Source organism: Hyla sarda, chromosome 1 (assembly GCF_029499605.1).
Source record: "Hyla sarda isolate aHylSar1 chromosome 1, aHylSar1.hap1, whole genome shotgun sequence".
Classification (NCBI taxonomy): Eukaryota; Metazoa; Chordata; class Amphibia; order Anura; family Hylidae; genus Hyla; species Hyla sarda.
The window spans coordinates 2,548,871-2,565,751 of record NC_079189.1 but is presented as its reverse complement, the minus strand read 5'-3'; the positions used below and the strand labels follow the sequence as shown (position 1 = coordinate 2,565,751).

The 16,881-nt window shown below is 45.6% G+C and overlaps 1 protein-coding gene across 1 annotated transcript in view; it reads left to right on the top strand.

The window, feature by feature from the left end:
• The window catches only part of LOC130303350 (oocyte zinc finger protein XlCOF7.1-like), a 197,817-nt gene that overhangs the window by 112,742 nt on the left and 68,194 nt on the right, over window positions 1-16,881 (top strand). The gene's annotated exons all lie outside the window — the stretch shown is intronic.

The following is a 16,881-nucleotide window of genomic DNA, read 5'->3' as shown; positions in this document are numbered from 1 at the left end:
GTCGGTCCCGTGATCGAGAGTAATCAGACCCGGAGCGAACACGCTCCGGGGACTGATTTTAATGGTGTGCCGCGTGCAAGATCACGGGGGTCCCCAGCGTCGGGACCCCCGTGATCAGGCATCCTGTCCCCTATCCTTTGGATAGGGGATAAGATGTCTAAGCGCCGGAGTACCCCTTTAAGCTATTGTTGGTGGTGAATATAGGGACAGGACATGCTACAACCCTGGTGGTGTATCATTGCCACCGGGGTCCTACCCTGGGATCTCCAGGGGATTCCAACCTCTCGTGACACTGCCTGTGGTCATTAGAGGCCTGAAATGTCTCTTCTTTTGGGACAAGCAAGATGATGTCATCATCCTGTCCCTAAGGACAAAAAAAAACAAAAAACACACATTCATCATGGTTTGTCCTGAATCATCAGCATCTTCTCCAGCTACTAGAGGCTGATTAAACAGCCTCTAGTGCCTCTAGTAGCTGGAGAAGATGCTGATGATTCAGGACAAACCATGATGAATGTGTTTTTTTTCCTCCTTAGGGAAATAGTTCTTCCTACAGGGGGGAAGATAACTACCGGGTGGTCTTATTTCTAGGGGGCGAATACCCACCGCGATATCCAGGAGGAGGCCTGTAACATCTGCTTCACTTACTCGAGTGCTGCTCCTTCTTGTTCCTCACTACACGCAGTGTAAGAACAAATCTTCATCATTGGCGGTCAACCTGATCTTGGTCCATGGTCAGTCCAGATTTTGTCTCCCCCCGTTATTGTCTCTGCCCGAGTCGTTCCTCCTGACCGGCTCTGATTAGTCAAGAAGACAACACTGGGGGCAGTAAGGACAACGGGAGGGATTGTCCAAAAGGGTCTTTATTCTCCTAGGATTACGTGAAAGTCGTAATAGATAAAGCAGCTCCACCATCCACAGATTATGTTGTGGTCACCCATAACTCGCCCCACCCTGGGTTTCGCCCTGATGACTTCCTCCTGGGGCAATTTTTGGATAACAAAAATTCATAAATCTACTTGTCCAATGAATATATATAAAAGATATATAATATAATAATGAAAGAATTAAAATAGAAAATTATATAACCTCTTAAAGGGGTACTCCAAAGGATAGGGGATAAGATGTCAGATCGCCTGGGTCCCACTGCTGGGGACCCCGGGGATCGCTGCTGCAGCACCCCGCTATCATTACTGCGCAGAGCGAGATTGCTCTGCACGTAATGACGGGCAATACAGCGGCCGGAGCATCGTTACATCATGGCTCCGCCCCTCATGAAGTCACAGCCCGCCCCCGTCAATACAAGTCTATGGGAGGGGGCGTGACAACCTGCCATAGACTTGCATTAATGGGACGGGCCGTGATGTCATGAGGGGCGGAGCCATGATGTAACGATGCTCCGGCCCCTGTATTACCCGTCATTACGCACAGAGCGAACTCACAGCGGGACTGCGGCAATCTAACATCTTATCCCCTATCCTTTGGATAGGGGATAAGATGCCAGGGGCAGAGTATGCCTTTAAGGCGTACCTGTATGCCCTGCGCCCGGTATATAACACAGGGTCACGCCGTGACCCCACGTCATACCGGGTTGGTCCCAGTGGCTAATGAAAGCTGGCACCCTGGGCTAATAGCATGCGGCACCAATTGTTGTGCCATGTGCTATTATCCCTTTTAGATGCGGTATTCAAAGTTGATCGCCGCGTCTAAAATGAAAGTGAAAGCTTCCCGGCAGCTCAGTCGGGCTGATCGGGACCATCGCAGTGAAATCACAATGTCCCGATCAGCTAGGATGCAGCAGGAGGGTGGCTTACCTGCCTCCGTCACGTCCAATCGGCGATTGATTGCTCCAAGCCTGAAATCTAGGCTTGAGCAATCGACCGCCGATAACACTGATCTTTGCCGTGTCAATGCACGGCAATGATCTGTGTAGCAGATCAGTGTGTGCAGTGTAATAGCCACTAGGGGGAGCTATAACACTGCAATAAAAAAGTGAAAAAAATAATAAAGATAATTTAACCCCCTTCCCTAATAAAAGTAAGAATCACCCCCCTTTTTCCCATTTAAAAAAAAAAACTGTGTAAATAAAAATAAATATGTGGTATTGCCGCGTGGGGAAATGTCCGAACTATAACAATATATCGTTAAATAAACCGCACGGTCAATGGCGTACGTGTAAAAAAACATTTGGTCACTTTTTATATAATGAAAAAATGAATAAAAAGTTATCAAAAAGTCCGATCAATATAAAAATGCTACCGATAAAAACTTCAGATCACGGCACGAAAAAATAAAATTTCCGTTCCGTTTTGGATATTTTGGTAAAATGACTAATGTCACTGCAAAGTAGAATTGGTGGTGCAAAAAATAAGCCACAATATGGAATTTTAGGTGCAAAATTTAAAGCGTTATGATTTTTAGAAGGTGATGAGGAAAAAATGGAAAAACCCTGACTCCTTAAGGGTACGTTCACACTGAGGAATTGGAGAGGAATTTCCACGAGTAATTCTGCTCGCTTTTTCCTCTCCAAATCATTCAGCAGTGAAACCCCCCATAGAGTTGTACAGAATTTCTGCCCCTCAGTTCACACTGAGGAATTTCCTCAAGCAGAATTCTGACGAGGAAGTCTGTTCCGCTTGTAGAAAGAACATGTTCTCTCTTTCAGGCGGAATCAGCGTCGTTCTCCCATAGTGATCAATGCTGTTTTTTTTTTTTTTTTGAGTCAGAAGCATTTCCACGCGGAATTCGCGCGGAATTTCTACATGAAAAAAAAAATTATGAATAGAAATACTTGATACTCCTCCTCCGCATGAAACCTGCATTTCCGTACGCAATTCCGTGCGATTTCCGCGCCAATTCCGCGTGAAATCTCTGTGAGTTCTTGTGGAAAAGTAACAATATTTTGAGGCAGAACATTTCTGCTTGATTTCCGCCCCAATTCCTCAGTGTGAACATAACCCTAAGGGGATATATATGAACACGTCAAATATATCTATATTTTAACAGAATAAAATGTATAAAAACACACGGCCTAACCTAACCCCTTAAGGACCAGGCCATTTTACACTTTAGGACCAGAGCAATTTTTGCACATCTGACCACTGTCACTTTAAACATTAATAACTCTGATGCTTTTAGTTTTCATTCTGATTCCGAGATTGTTTTTTCGTGACATATTCTACTTTAACATAGTGGTAAATTTTTGTGGTAACTTGCATCCTTTCTTGGTGAAAAATCCGTAAATTTAATGAAAAATGTGAAAATTTTGCATTTTTCTAACTTCGAAGCTCTCTGCTTGTAAGGAAAATGGATATTACGAATAAAAAAATTTTGATTCACATATACAATATGTCTAATTTGTGTTTGCATTATAACATTTATGAGTTTTTACTTTTGGAGACATCAGAGGCTTCAAAGTTCAGCAGCAATTTTCCAATTTTTCACAAAATTTTCAAACTCGATATTTTTCAGGGACCAGTTCAGGTTTGAAGTGGATTTGAAGGGTCTTCATATTAGAAATACCCCATAAATGACCCCATTATAAAAACTACACCCCCCAAAGTATCCAAAATGACATTCAGTCAGTGTTTTAACCCTTTAGGTGTTTCACAGGAATAGCAGCAAAGTGAAGGAGAAAATTCACAATCTTCATTTTTTACACTCGCATGTTCTTGTAGACCCAATTTTTGAATTTTTACAAGGGGTAAAAGGAGAAAATGTATACTTATATTTGTAGCCCAATTTCTCTCGAGTAAGCACATACCTCATATGTCTGTGTAAAGTGTTCGGCGGGCGCAGTAGAGGGCTCAGAAGCGAAGGAGCGACAAGGGGATTTTGGAGAGAACATTTTTCTGAAATGGTTTTTGGGGGGCATGTTGCATTTAGGAAGCCCCTATGGTGCCAGAACAGCAAAAAAAAAACACATGGCATACCATTTTGGAAACTAGACCCCTCAGGGAACGTAACAAGGGGTAAAGTGAGCCTTAATACCCTACAGGTGTTTCATGACTTTTGCAAATGTAAAAAAAAAAAATTTTTTACCTAAAATGCTTGTTTTCCCAAAAATTTCTCCCGATTCAGAAAACACCCCATATGGGGGTGAAAAGTGCTCTGCTGGCGCACTACAGGTCTCAGAAGAGAAGGAGTCACATTTGGCTTTTTGGAAGCAAATTTTGCTCTGGGGGCATGCCGCATTTAGGAAGCCCCTATGGTGCCAGGACAGCAAAAAAAAAACACATGTCATACCATTTTGGAAACTAGACCCCTCGGGGAACGTAACAAGGGGTTAAGTGAACCTTTATACCCCACAGATGTTTCACGACTTTTGCATATGTAAAAAAAAGAAAAATTTTTTACCTAAAATGCTTGTTTTCCCAAAAATTTTACATTTTTAAAAAAGGTGAAAGCAGAAAATAGCCCCCAAAATTTGTAACACAATTTCTCCCGCGTACGGCGATACCCCATATGTGACCCTAAACTGTTGCCTTGAAAAACGACAGGGCTCCAAAGTGAGAGCGCCATGTGCATTTGAGGCCTAAATTAGGGACTTGCATAGGGGTGGACATAGGGGTATTCTACGCCAGTAATTCCCAAACAGGGTGCCTCCAGCTGTTGCTAAACTCCCAGCATGCCTGGACAGTCAACGGCTGTCCGACAATACTGGGAGTTGTTGTTTTGCAACAGCTGGAGGCTCCATTTTGGAAACAGTGGCGTACCAGACGTTTTTCATTTTTATTGGGGAGGGGGCTGTGTAGGGGTATGTGTATATGTAGTGTTTTTTACTTTTTATTTTAGTGTAGTGTAGTGTTTTTAGGGTACAGTCACACAGGCGGGGGTTCACAGTAGTTTCTCGCTGGCAGTTTGAGCTGCGGCAGAAAATTTGCCGCGGCTCATACTTGCAGCCGGATACTTACTGTAAACCTCCACCCATGTGAGTGTACCCTGTACGTTCACATTGGGGGGGGGTGGACATCCAGCTGTTGCAAAACTACAACTCCCAGCATGCGCTGACAGACTGTACATGCTGAGAGTTTTAGTTTTAGCAACAGCTGTAGGCACACTGGTTATGTATCACTGAGTTTGTGACCTAACTCAGTGTTTCACAACCAGTGTGCCTCCAGCTGTTGAAAAACTACAACTCCCAGCATGTACGGTGCATGGTGTACGGTGACTACTGAGAGTTGTAGTTTGCAACAGCTGGAGGCACACCGGTCGTGAAACACTGACATAGGTAAAAAAAAACTCTGAGTTTCACAACCAGTGTGCCTTCAGCTGTTGCAAAACTACAACTCTCAGCAGTCACCGACAGCCAACGGGCATGCTGGGAGTTGTAGTTATACAACAGCTGAAGGTACACTTTTCCATAGAAAAAATGTGCCTCCAGCTGTTGCAAAACTATAAGTCCCAGCATGCCCATAAGGGAATGCTGGGAGTTGTGGTGGTCTGCCTCCTGCTGTTGCATAACTACAGCTCCCAGCATGCCCTTTTTGCATGCTGGGAGCTGTTGCTAAGCAACAGCAGGAGGCTGTCACTCACCTCCTACTGCTGCTCCGGGTCACAGGTCAGTCCCTCGCCGCCGCCGCTCCTGGGGCCCCGATCCCAACAGGGACGCCGGGGATCGGGGTCCCCAGCTCCCGGGGTCTTCTTCCCGCACCCATTCACGTCCTCCGGAAGAGGGGCGGAGCGGGTGCGGGAGTGACACCCGCAGCAGGTGCCCTGATTGGTCGGCCGGTAAACCGGCCGATGAATCAGGGCGATCGTGAGGTGGCACCAGAGCCACCTCCCCCCTGCTGGCTATGGCTGTTCGGGGCCATCAGAGACGGCCCCGATCAGCCAGTAATTCCGGGTCACTGGAGACCCGATTGACCTGGAATCGCCGCAGATCGCTGGGCTGAATTGTCCAGCGATCTGCGGCCATCGCCGACATGGGGGTGCATAATGACCCCCCTGGGCGACCGGCTAGCGGTGGGGACCGGAATTCCCACGGGCATATGGATACGCCCTCGGTCCTTAAGGACTCGGAATGCAGGGCGTATCCATACTCCCTATGTCCTGAAGAGGCTAAAGCCCAATCCAGACAAACAAGATAAGGACAGGCTAACACTAAGTTAGGGATGGTGACCTATACTGTAATGAAGGGCAACAGAGTCAATGTTTAGGGCCTATGCCCTTTTGTTACAGGTCACGTCTGCTCCCATCTGCGAGATGCCGCCGGATACGTCTGGTGGAAGCCCTAACACAGTGTGAGCCTAGCCTAAGAGTCCTACACAGGCGTATACTAGAACAGTGCCGGCGAGAGTCACCAACTACAGGAAAAATCTCCAAAAGGAATTTATATAATTTAGGAATAGAGATAAGTGAACTTATGAAAAGATCGGTTCGCCGGGCTCATCGGACTTTCTGGTTGAACTTGTTCTTCACTAACCGGCAATGGAATAAACTCCTTTTTTCTAATTGTTTTTATTTCAATTTTTGTACATTTTTACCAGGGTGGCCATCTTGCCTGAGCTGTTTATTACAGCGGTTAGTGATATGCTTTACAGCAGGACCCATGGACCATAGACAGCAATAGACAGGGCCTGTCCCATTCAGATGAACTGAAGGCCTTTACAGGGTCATTCTACAGGGTGGGGTGGATGCTGATCTGTGCCGTGACTGGTGGGGATCCAGTGTTATCTGTCTACTGAAGTCATCTTTCCCTCTGCTCTGACAAAAAAGGCATTACTGGGAAATTATCCTTACAGAACAGGAAGTTTTAATTTCATTTAAAGGGGTACTCTGCCCCTAGACATCTTATCCTCCATCCATAGGATAGGGGATTAGATGTCTGATCGCAGGAGTCCCAGTATCTCAGCTGCGGCACCCCAGACATACGGAGTGAACTTCGCTCCATGGCTGATGAGGGGCGGAGGCTCGTGCCCGCTCATGATGTCACGGCAGGGTGACATCACAAGCAGGGTGCGGCCATGACGTCACGAGCCTCCAGTGATCTGGCGCAGCACCTGGTGCTCTAAACGAATGCCAGATGCAGCACGAAGACTGGGACCCCTGCAATCAGAGATCTTATCCCCTATCCATTGGATAGGGGATAAGATGTCTAGTGGCGGAGTACCCCTTTAAGCCCTAGTCACAGAATGGAAATTTTAAGATTTTAGGATTATTATAAACTATAGATCACTGGGAGCAGTCTACAAGTCGGACCTGATGCTGCTGTAATTTGGTTCCTGGTTTTGCTTATCATGCACAGGTAGGTTAGTGGTTAGGTCCCGCACCATTTGAGAAACCTTGGCATGGTGTGCGGGCTCAGGTATGTCCTTCATATAATGATATACTGGCTAATGTCTCAGTTTTACATCAGTTTTGAGAGTTAGTTAAAGGAGTAGTCCAGTGGTGATTCAGTGGTGAGCAACTTATCCCCTATCCTAAGGATAGGGGATAAGTTGCAGATTGCGGGGGGTCCGACCGCTGGGGCCCCCTGCGATCTCCTGTACGGAGCCCCGACAGCCCGCGAGAAGGGGGCGTGTCGACCTCCGCACGAGGCGGCGACCGACACGCCCCCTCAATACAACTCTATGGCAGAGCCGAAGCGCTGCCTTCGGCAATCTCCGGCTCTGCCATAGAGATGTATTGAGGGGGCGTGTCGGCCGCCGCTTCGTGCGGGGGTCGACACCCGCTATCTGGGCCGAGAGCCGGGGCCCCGTACAGAGAGATCGCAGGGGGCCCCAGCGGTCGGACCCCCCGCAATCTCAAACTTATCCCCTATCCTTAGGATAGGGGATAAGTTTTTCACCACTGGACTACCCCTTTAATGTCATTGTTTGCATCTACCACAGTAGTGAACCCATATTGTGGTCCACAAATGCAGGACCTCCACCCCAGCTCAAAGTGCACAACTGCACTTGGGGTTGAGGATCATCTGCCATTTTAGACCACATCGATGTAGTTGTTTAATGTTTAAATTTCATGCATCCACAGGTTTATCAGGTGTTAGGATGCCATTGTGGTACTTGTGACCGTCTGCAGGCATCCTCCATTGTATGCAGATCACCCATAGCAACGGACCACAAGTGCAGGATCTCCACCCCAGCGTAGGTGCACAACTGCACTTGGGGTTGAGTATCTCTTGCCATTTCAGACCACGTCAATGTAAGCTGTTTAACAAACTATAGATCACAAAATGGGGGGAAAAAAACACCAAAAATTCTTTAAAGATAGGTTTACTTTAATGTCAAAGTTACAGTGACATGCGGTAACTCATGGTAACTGACAGCTTGTTTAATGCACTCACAGATTTTGTATGCTTTTTAACATTAAAATAAAGATGCATAAAGTATCCCTGGTTGTTAGCAGATGCCTACGAGTGTTAAAATACTCATGGATGCAAAGGCTTTTTTCAATCATTACAAAAATTATCCCTTTTTGGGAGTAGCAAAAGGATTGGGTTTCTGCGAAATAATGAAGAAGAATTAACTTTTGTATTAAAAAAAAAAAAAAAAAAAAAAACTTTTTTTGGGGATCATGGTTTGAGTATGTGTAGGCCTGGTTGGAATTGGCAGCCAGAGTGATGGTGGACTGGTGGTACTTGTAGCCAGCATACAGCAGGCAGTGGTGGACTGGTGGTAGGAGTAGTAGCCATTGTACAGCAGGAGGTGGCAAACTGGTGGGAGTTGTAGTTTCTAGCATCCAGCATGAAATAGCAGACTGATAGTATCCAGCGTACAGCAGGATATGGTGAACTTGTAGTAGCCAGGAGGTGGCAGACTTGTAGTTTTCAGCAGACAGCAGGTGGTGGAGGACTGGTGGTGTCATAGTAGCAAGCGTACATCAGGAGACGGTAGACTGGTGAAGTAGTGTGCAGCGTACAGTAAGGCGGTCTAATCTTTGGCATCTGGCACAGGAGGTATAAATTACTCACTGAACCATTTTAACAAAAAGTTTTTCCACATTGCTGGCAGAAAATCTTGTTCGTTTTGCTACACTTTAGGTCGGACAAAACAGACTGCAACCTTAAAAAAAAATGTAAACCATTTTTTGACATTCAATTTTGCAAACAAATTTACGTACAATAAGTTTTACAAGTTGTAGTGCAGAATCATTTATAAAGTGAGCAGGGCTTTGGGCTTGAACTAATTCTTCGATAATTAATTTAAAAAAAAAAAAGTCTGGGCTGGAAGCTTCAATAAAACTTTGAAAAGTTTTTGACAGTCAATGCTCAATTGGCCCGGGTGTTGATTGTCACATAAACCAGCAAATCATTGTATTATCCTTGGGTCATGTGATAGCTGCGAGGCATGATGGTTGCACCAGAGGTCATCTCACTGCACCAGTATTTTCTTCTTTGTTCCTCATCCCTTGTGTTATTATTGTGAACGTTGTTAGGGTCGTGCGATTCGTACCTGGCAATGTTTAAAAGTTCTGCGACCCCTAAATTCGGATCAATTCCACGTTCGCGGGACTCAGCTCACTCATCTCTATCTGGAATACAGCTTGTTACTATGGGCAATGCAGTGACATTCAAGCATTATCCAATGTAATACGGTAACTGATAGTTAAGGGGGTATTTAGGAAAACTTTGTTCTTTGACAGTGCTAAAGGGACTGTAAAGTTGGGTAGTCTACAATATGGTTTGATGGTGGTCTCTCAATTCTTAAGTGATCTTTGCCCCGATGTTCATTGTTAGCAGCACACAAAATGAGGGTTGTCACAGGTTTTCCCAGGTTGCAGTGCGGCCCGAGACATTACATCATTAGTCAGGGAGCCTATCTGTATTTCAATGGGTGGAGCAACTGCTGGGTGGCGGTAGATCGATCTCCACAGGGCTGCGGGGAAATTAAAGGGGTATTCCAGGAAAAAACTTTTTTTTTTATATATCAACTGGCTCCAGAAAGTTAAACAGATTTGTAAATTACTTTTATTAAACATTTTTAATCCTTTCAGTACTTATGAGCTTCTGAAGTTTAGATTGTTCTTTTGTGTCTAAGTCCTCTCTGACGACACGTGTCTCGGGAACCACCCAGTTTAGAAGAGTTTTGCTATGGGAATTTGCTTCTAAACTGGGCGTTTCCCGAGACATGTGTCATCAGAGATTACTTAGACAGAATAGAACAACCTTAACTTCAGAAGCTCATAAGTACTGAAAGGATTAAGATTTTTTAATAGAAGTAATTTACAAATCTGTTTAACTTTCTGGAACCAGTTGATATATATATATATATATATATATAAAAAAAAGTTTTTTCCTGGAATACCCCTTTAAGTATCAAACACAGCACAGAATACAGGGCAATTGGTAGGGTGGTTGATGTGCGGGAGGGAGAAAATTGACCAAGGGATCCTGGGACTTGTAGTTGGAGGAAAGGAACTCCAACAGGAAATAGCCATTTCACTAAAAGAAAGCAGCAGCGTTATGGTAATTGATGGACATATGTCTTTTTTTAACCATACTAATTATGTAACTATGTGCCGAGCTCTTCAGCAACACGTCCTACGCCATTAACTTCCGGCCACGCGCCCAGGGCTGAATTTTAAACTCCAAAGTTTTGGTACTACACATTTGGATTTCTTCCCTTTGTTCACACAAAGAGAAGAACTCTGCCACGTCCACTCTCCCCACTTTAAACATGTTACCAGCGATTTCTTCAGAAACATCCATATCCATATGAGATCGACCATTCCCAGCAAATAAGTCTAGCAGTATACGTATGCGTGCTCAGGCTAGGTAAAGACCAATGATATAAACCAACAATCCAAAGACAGCAAGAAAACCGGCACTGCAAAAACAACTGCACTAATAGAAATGTCCGCGCACCTGGGGTGCACTAGTATAATCGCAACTGGAACAATGGATGTTGCTCACGTGAAGAAAAAGTCCATTGAACTAATAATAACTGTGCACAGAATATGAATCGGAGCACTCACCCAATCCCTTCTGGTTCCGGTAACTTCCGAGATGTCGTCCTTTTCGGATGATAGCAGGAAGGCGGTAGATGGTAACGGGAGAATTCAGACGCTCGCCGCGGACCGTACCACGCCGCTTGGCGCTTCGACAGGCCGCCCCCTCAATGCAAGCCTATGGGAGGGGGCGTGACAGCTGTCACGCCCCCTCCCATAGGCTTGCATTGAGGTGGCGAAGAGTGACGTCACACGGGGGCGGAGCCGTGATGTCACAATGCTCCAGCCCCGTGATCGCCAGTAATCAGAACCGGAGCGAACATGCTCCGGGGACTGATGGTAACGGGGTGCTGCGTGCAAGATCACGGGGGTCCCCAGCAGCGGGACCCCCGCAATCAGGCATCATAATGTGCCTAAACAAAACCAATAGTGGGTAAAAACGAAGCAGCACTAACACCCGTGTGAACAAGATTCAGGGAATAAAGACATCCTATAACAAAGCCCCTAAATCCTTTTTGTCATTCAGCCCCATAGGGCGCGTCGCCTCCAACCTGAGGATCCATCCCGATTCTTTTAGGAGTAGGGTTCCATGTCTATCCTTTCCATATTTTGCATTGTTAATCTGTTCCAAAGCTGCGAACTTTAGATCCTTCTGTGCATTTTTGTGATATTTTGTCATATATGGTTAATAAACCTTGTCGATTTCCTTTTCCAGTTTGCAACGACCTTATGTGTTCACGTACACGGTGAAACAAGGGACGTATCGTCTTCCCGATGGAATAAGGACCACTGGCACAGATCATACAGTGAACTACGTATTTAGATCTACAGGTCAATGTTTGCTTGATGTTGACTGTACGTCCTCCCAATTTAATCACATTCGTATTTATATTCACGTCACAAAAAGAACATGAACCACATTCATAATTGCCTGCATGGCTATGTTCTGTAAACCATGTTCTTCGCTGGGTATGTTCTTTTTCCCTCTCTTTCAAATAATCCCTATTGGTCCCATTATGTCTGTAATTCACTATTGGTTTGGAAGCAGTAATATCGGAAATATCCGGATCATTCTGTAGCCAATTTGAAAAAATAGCTTGTTTTATTTTCTCTTTTAATGGAGTATTTTTTAGAGGTAGGAATAGGAACAGTATAAATTTTTGCTCTACCCTGAGCAAGAACATCACAGGGATAACCTCTAGCAACCAACCGACTCGCCAATTGATCTGCCTGTTGGTAAAAAAACCATTTGGATCCGAATTGATCCGTTTCAAACGAACTAGCTGACTGAATGGAATGCTGGTCTTGGTTTCTCCGGGGTGGGATGAATTATAATGAAGGGTGACATTCCTGGCTGTATCTTTCCTAAACCCTGAAGTTTGTAATGCGCCCTCCTTGACTTTTATTCTGACATCTAAGAAGTCCAACAAATTCCCTTCAAAAACTGAACTGAACAACATATTGGCCTCATTTATGTCATTCAAATAACTTACAAACTCTGCAAACTCGGCTGAGGACCCTGCCCAAACAACCAGAATATCGTCCACATATCTCAAAAATATTAGCAAAAGAACAGAAAACTGGAGACCCCATCGCGGTCCCCAGTAATTGCTTCAGCCCGTCTCCACCACATTGAAAACAATTGTTATTTAACACCAGTGAAGTAGCTTCTGAATCTCACAAAACCAAGGAACTTATCAGTAAGGGACAATAACGTCCTCAAAGCCTGTACACCCGCATCCTGTGGGATGGGGGTGTACAGGCTTTTCACATTAATGGATGCCAAACTAAACCCTTCAACCCTTCTAGCACTTAAAATCCTGGAGTGCCATAATAAGGTTGCCTAAATTCTTAACATAAGTGGGGATCTGTTCCAATAAAGGAGAAATAAGCCAATCGATATAACTCGATAATGCCTGAGTAGAGGAGCCTAAAGCTGCCACAATTGGGCGACTCGGAGGAGGATTTAGATTTTTATGAGTTTTGGGCAGAATATACATATACGGTTTTGTTGGATTCACAGGAATTAACCTCTCGGGCGTTTTCTCACTGATACCTGTTTCTACATGGTTTCTAAGGAAGCTACATACTCTATCCATAATTTTACTCGTGGGATCGTTGGGCAGTTTTTTTGATAAACTGACGAACTGCTCAACTGTTTTTGTATCTTTGCTTCATAATCTTTTTTTCCACCAAATCACTACTGAACCCCCTTTATCACACTGTGATTTGTTTGTTATTCCCCAACCAAACCAATGCCTACTGTTCCTTTTTTGGTTATATTGAACCCTGCTTTTGGGTAGATGAGCGCTTTAAAGGGGTACTCCCACCCTAGAGATCCTATCCAAAGGATAGGGGATAAGATGTCTGATCTCGGGGGTCCCGCCGCTGGGGACCCCCACAGTATTGCATGCGGTACCCACCTGTTTTTTGTCCGGAAGCACTGGAGGGTCTGAGTTGCGGCTATGGGAACAGAAGTCCGTGACGTCGGGACTCCGGATAGGGGATAAGATGTCTAGGGTGGGAGTACCCCTTTAATCTCTTTACACACTGCCTGATAGAATATATCAATTGAAGTACCTGGAATTGTAGGAGGGTTGAAGGTGGATTGGTTACCCCCCCCCCCCCCCCCCTTAAAAAAAACTTTTTTCATTATCCCCTCCCTGTTTGGGCTGATCTATTCTTTCCTCCTCCTCCATTAGCTTCATAAGTTCCTTAAAGGGGTACTCTGGTGGAAAACTTTTTTTTTTTTTTTTTTTTATCAACTGGTGCCAGAAAGTTAAACAGATTTGTAAATTACTTCTGTTAAAAAAATCTTAATCCTTCCAGTACTTATTATCTGCTGAATACTACCAAGGAAATTCTTTTCTTTTTGGAACACAGAGCTCTCTGCTGACATCATGACCACAGTGCTCTCTGCTGACACCTCTGTCCATTTTAAGAACTGTCCAGAGTAGGAGAAAATCCCCATAGAAAACAGATGCTGCTCTGGACAGTTCCTAAAATGGACAGAGATGTCAGCAGAGAGCACTGTGCTCGTGATGTCAGCAGAGAGCACTGTGCTCGTGATGTCAGCAGAGAGCTCTGTGTTCCAAAAAGAAAAGAATTTCCTCTGTAGTATTCAGCAGCTAATAAGTACTGGAAGGATTAAGATTTTTTTAATAGAAGTAATTTACAAATCTGTTTAAAAAAAAAAAAAAATTCAGATCTAACCCCTTGGCTATCCAAAAACCCAATGGTCTTATTGAGCTCCGCACCTCTCCCTCCAAAGGTGAAGAATCTTTTTTTATTCGTCTTTTGTTTTTGCATCATAGCGAAATATTTCTTTAACATTAACCCGACTGCTTTAGGCTGGGTTCACACTACGTTTTCCCCCATACGGGAGCGCATACGGCAGGGGGGAGCTAAAACCTTGCGCTCCCGTATGTCACCGTATGCGCTCCCGTATGTCATTCATTTCAATGAGCCGACCGGAGTGAAACGTTCGGTCCGGTCGGCTCATTTTTGCACCGTATGTGCTTTTACAACCGGACCTAAAACTGTGGTCAACCACGGTTTTAGGTCCGGTTGTAAAAACGCATACGGCGCAAAAATGAGCCGACCGGACCGAACGTTTCACTCCGGCCGGCTCATTGAAATGAATGACATACGGGAGCGCATACGAAGGCATACGGGAGCGCAAGGTTTTAGCTCCCCCTGCCGTATGCGCTCCCGTATGGGACAAAACGTAGTGTGAACCCAGCCTTACACAGGTCTTCCTCAAACACAGAAAAATCGAAGTCTTGCTTCAGACGGAAATTTAGACCCTTGTTCAATACAGCTTCACATTCAGGGGATAAAACAACATCTGTTAAAGGGGTACTCCAAAGGATAGGGGATAAGATGTCTGATAGCGGGGGTCCCGCCGCAACCCGTTACAATCAGTCCCCGGAGCGTGTTTGCTCCGGGTCCGATTACTGGCGATCACAGGGCCGGAGCATTGTGACGTCATGTCCCCGCCCCCTCAATGCAAGCCTATGGCAGGGGGCGTGACAGCTGGCATTGAGGGGGTGGAGCATGATGACACATGGGGGCAGAGCCGTGATGTCACAATGCTCCGGCCCCGTGATCGCCAGTAATCAGACCCGGAGCTAACACGCTCCGGGGACTGATTGTAACAGGGTGCTGCGTGCAAGATCACGGGGGTCCCCAGCGGCGGGACCCCCACGATCCGACATCTTATCCCATATTCTTTGGATACAGTATAAGATGTCTTAGCACCGGAGAACCCCTTTAAATTAACTACTAAGGTTTCGTTGGCGTCTCCCTCAATGATTCAGTCTTTCTTTTGGACGCCTTTTTCCCGGGAGGATTTCTTTCTCCTTCCTCCCCGTCTCGTCCGTCTTTTCGGCGGGGTACACGCCAGTCCCCGGAGCCTGTATTATTCCGATTCCGTGGTGAAATAATCTGAAGCTTTCGTTTTTCTTTTACTGATATTTTCAGCCTTCTCTGATCTTTTCCCACTTGTCTCGTTGTTTATTCCATCCCTTTTATCTCTTAATCGTTTATCTCCTTTAATTGGCAGTAAAAGTAAAGAATTGGACTTCTGGGCGTCTCGTTTTTAACCCCAGACGAGCTTCTGTAGTTACTTTCTCGTACTCAATCCAATTTTGGTCCAATACTAATTGCTGAAGATTAAAGGGGTACTCCAGCACTAAGACATCTTATACTGTATACAAAGGATAGGGGAAAAGATGCCTGATCACGGGGGTCCTGCCGCTGGGGACCCCCCCTGATCTTGCAGGCAGCACCCCGTTACCATCAGTCCCCGGAGCATGTTCGCTCCGAGTCTGATGACTGGCGATCGTGGGGCCGGAGTATTGTGACGTCACAGCTCCGCCCCCTCATTGCAAGCCTATGGGAGGGGGCGTGACTGTAGGTACTTAGCCATCACGCCTCCTCCCATAGACCTGAATTGCCCGGTGATAGCAGGAGTCCCCAGCAGTGGGATCCCCGAAATCTAACATCTTATCCCCCATCCTTTTGATAGGGGATAAGATGATTTGCACCAGAGTAACCCTTTAAAAGACAAATCTCAAGCTCAAAAACTTATTCCTTATCCTTTCGATAGGGGATAAGTTTTAGATCGCCGGGGGGTTCGAGTGCTGGGATCCTGATCACAAGAGCTTACAATCTATGAGGAGACAAGAGGAGCGAGGATCCTGATCACAAGAGCTTACAATCTATGAGGAGACAAGAGGAGTGAGGATCCTGATCACAAGAGCTTACAATCTATGAGGAGGAGGAGACAAGAGGAGTGAGGATCCTGATCACAAGAGCTTACAATCTATGAGGAGGAGACAAGAGGAGTGAGGATCCTGAGCACAAGAGCTTACAATCTATGAGGAGGAGGAGGAGACAAGGAGTACCGTTTATACTGCTGAGCCCCGCCCACTCCTGTCACATGACCATCCTCACAGGTCCTTCATCCACAATCTCTTCTATTCCGCTGAGCTCCGCCCCCACACATAAGGGTCACATGATTGTGACATCATCACAGGTCCTACATCTCCAACATCCAGCAGATACAGAGCAGGTCCTGGTCAACCACTTGGTAATAAGGTAATTTCATGGAGGAGGTTTGTTACAGTGTGTCACCCCAGTAGTAAGGAGATTACATGAGGAGGAGGTTTGTTACAGTGTGTCACCCCAGTAGTAAGGAGATTACATGAGGAGGAGGTTTGTTACAGTGTGTCACCCCAGTAGTAAGGAGATTACATGAGGAGGAGGTTTGTTACAGTGTGTCACCCCAGTAGTAAGGAGATTACATGAGGAGGAGGTTTGTTACAGTGTGTCACCCCAGTAGTAAGGAGATTACATGAGGAGGAGGTTTGTTACAGTGTGTCACCCCAGTAGTAAGGAGATTACATGAGGTGGAGGAGGTTTGTTACAGTGTGTCACCCCAATAGTAAGGAGATTACATGAGGAGGGGGTTTGTTACAGTGTGTCACC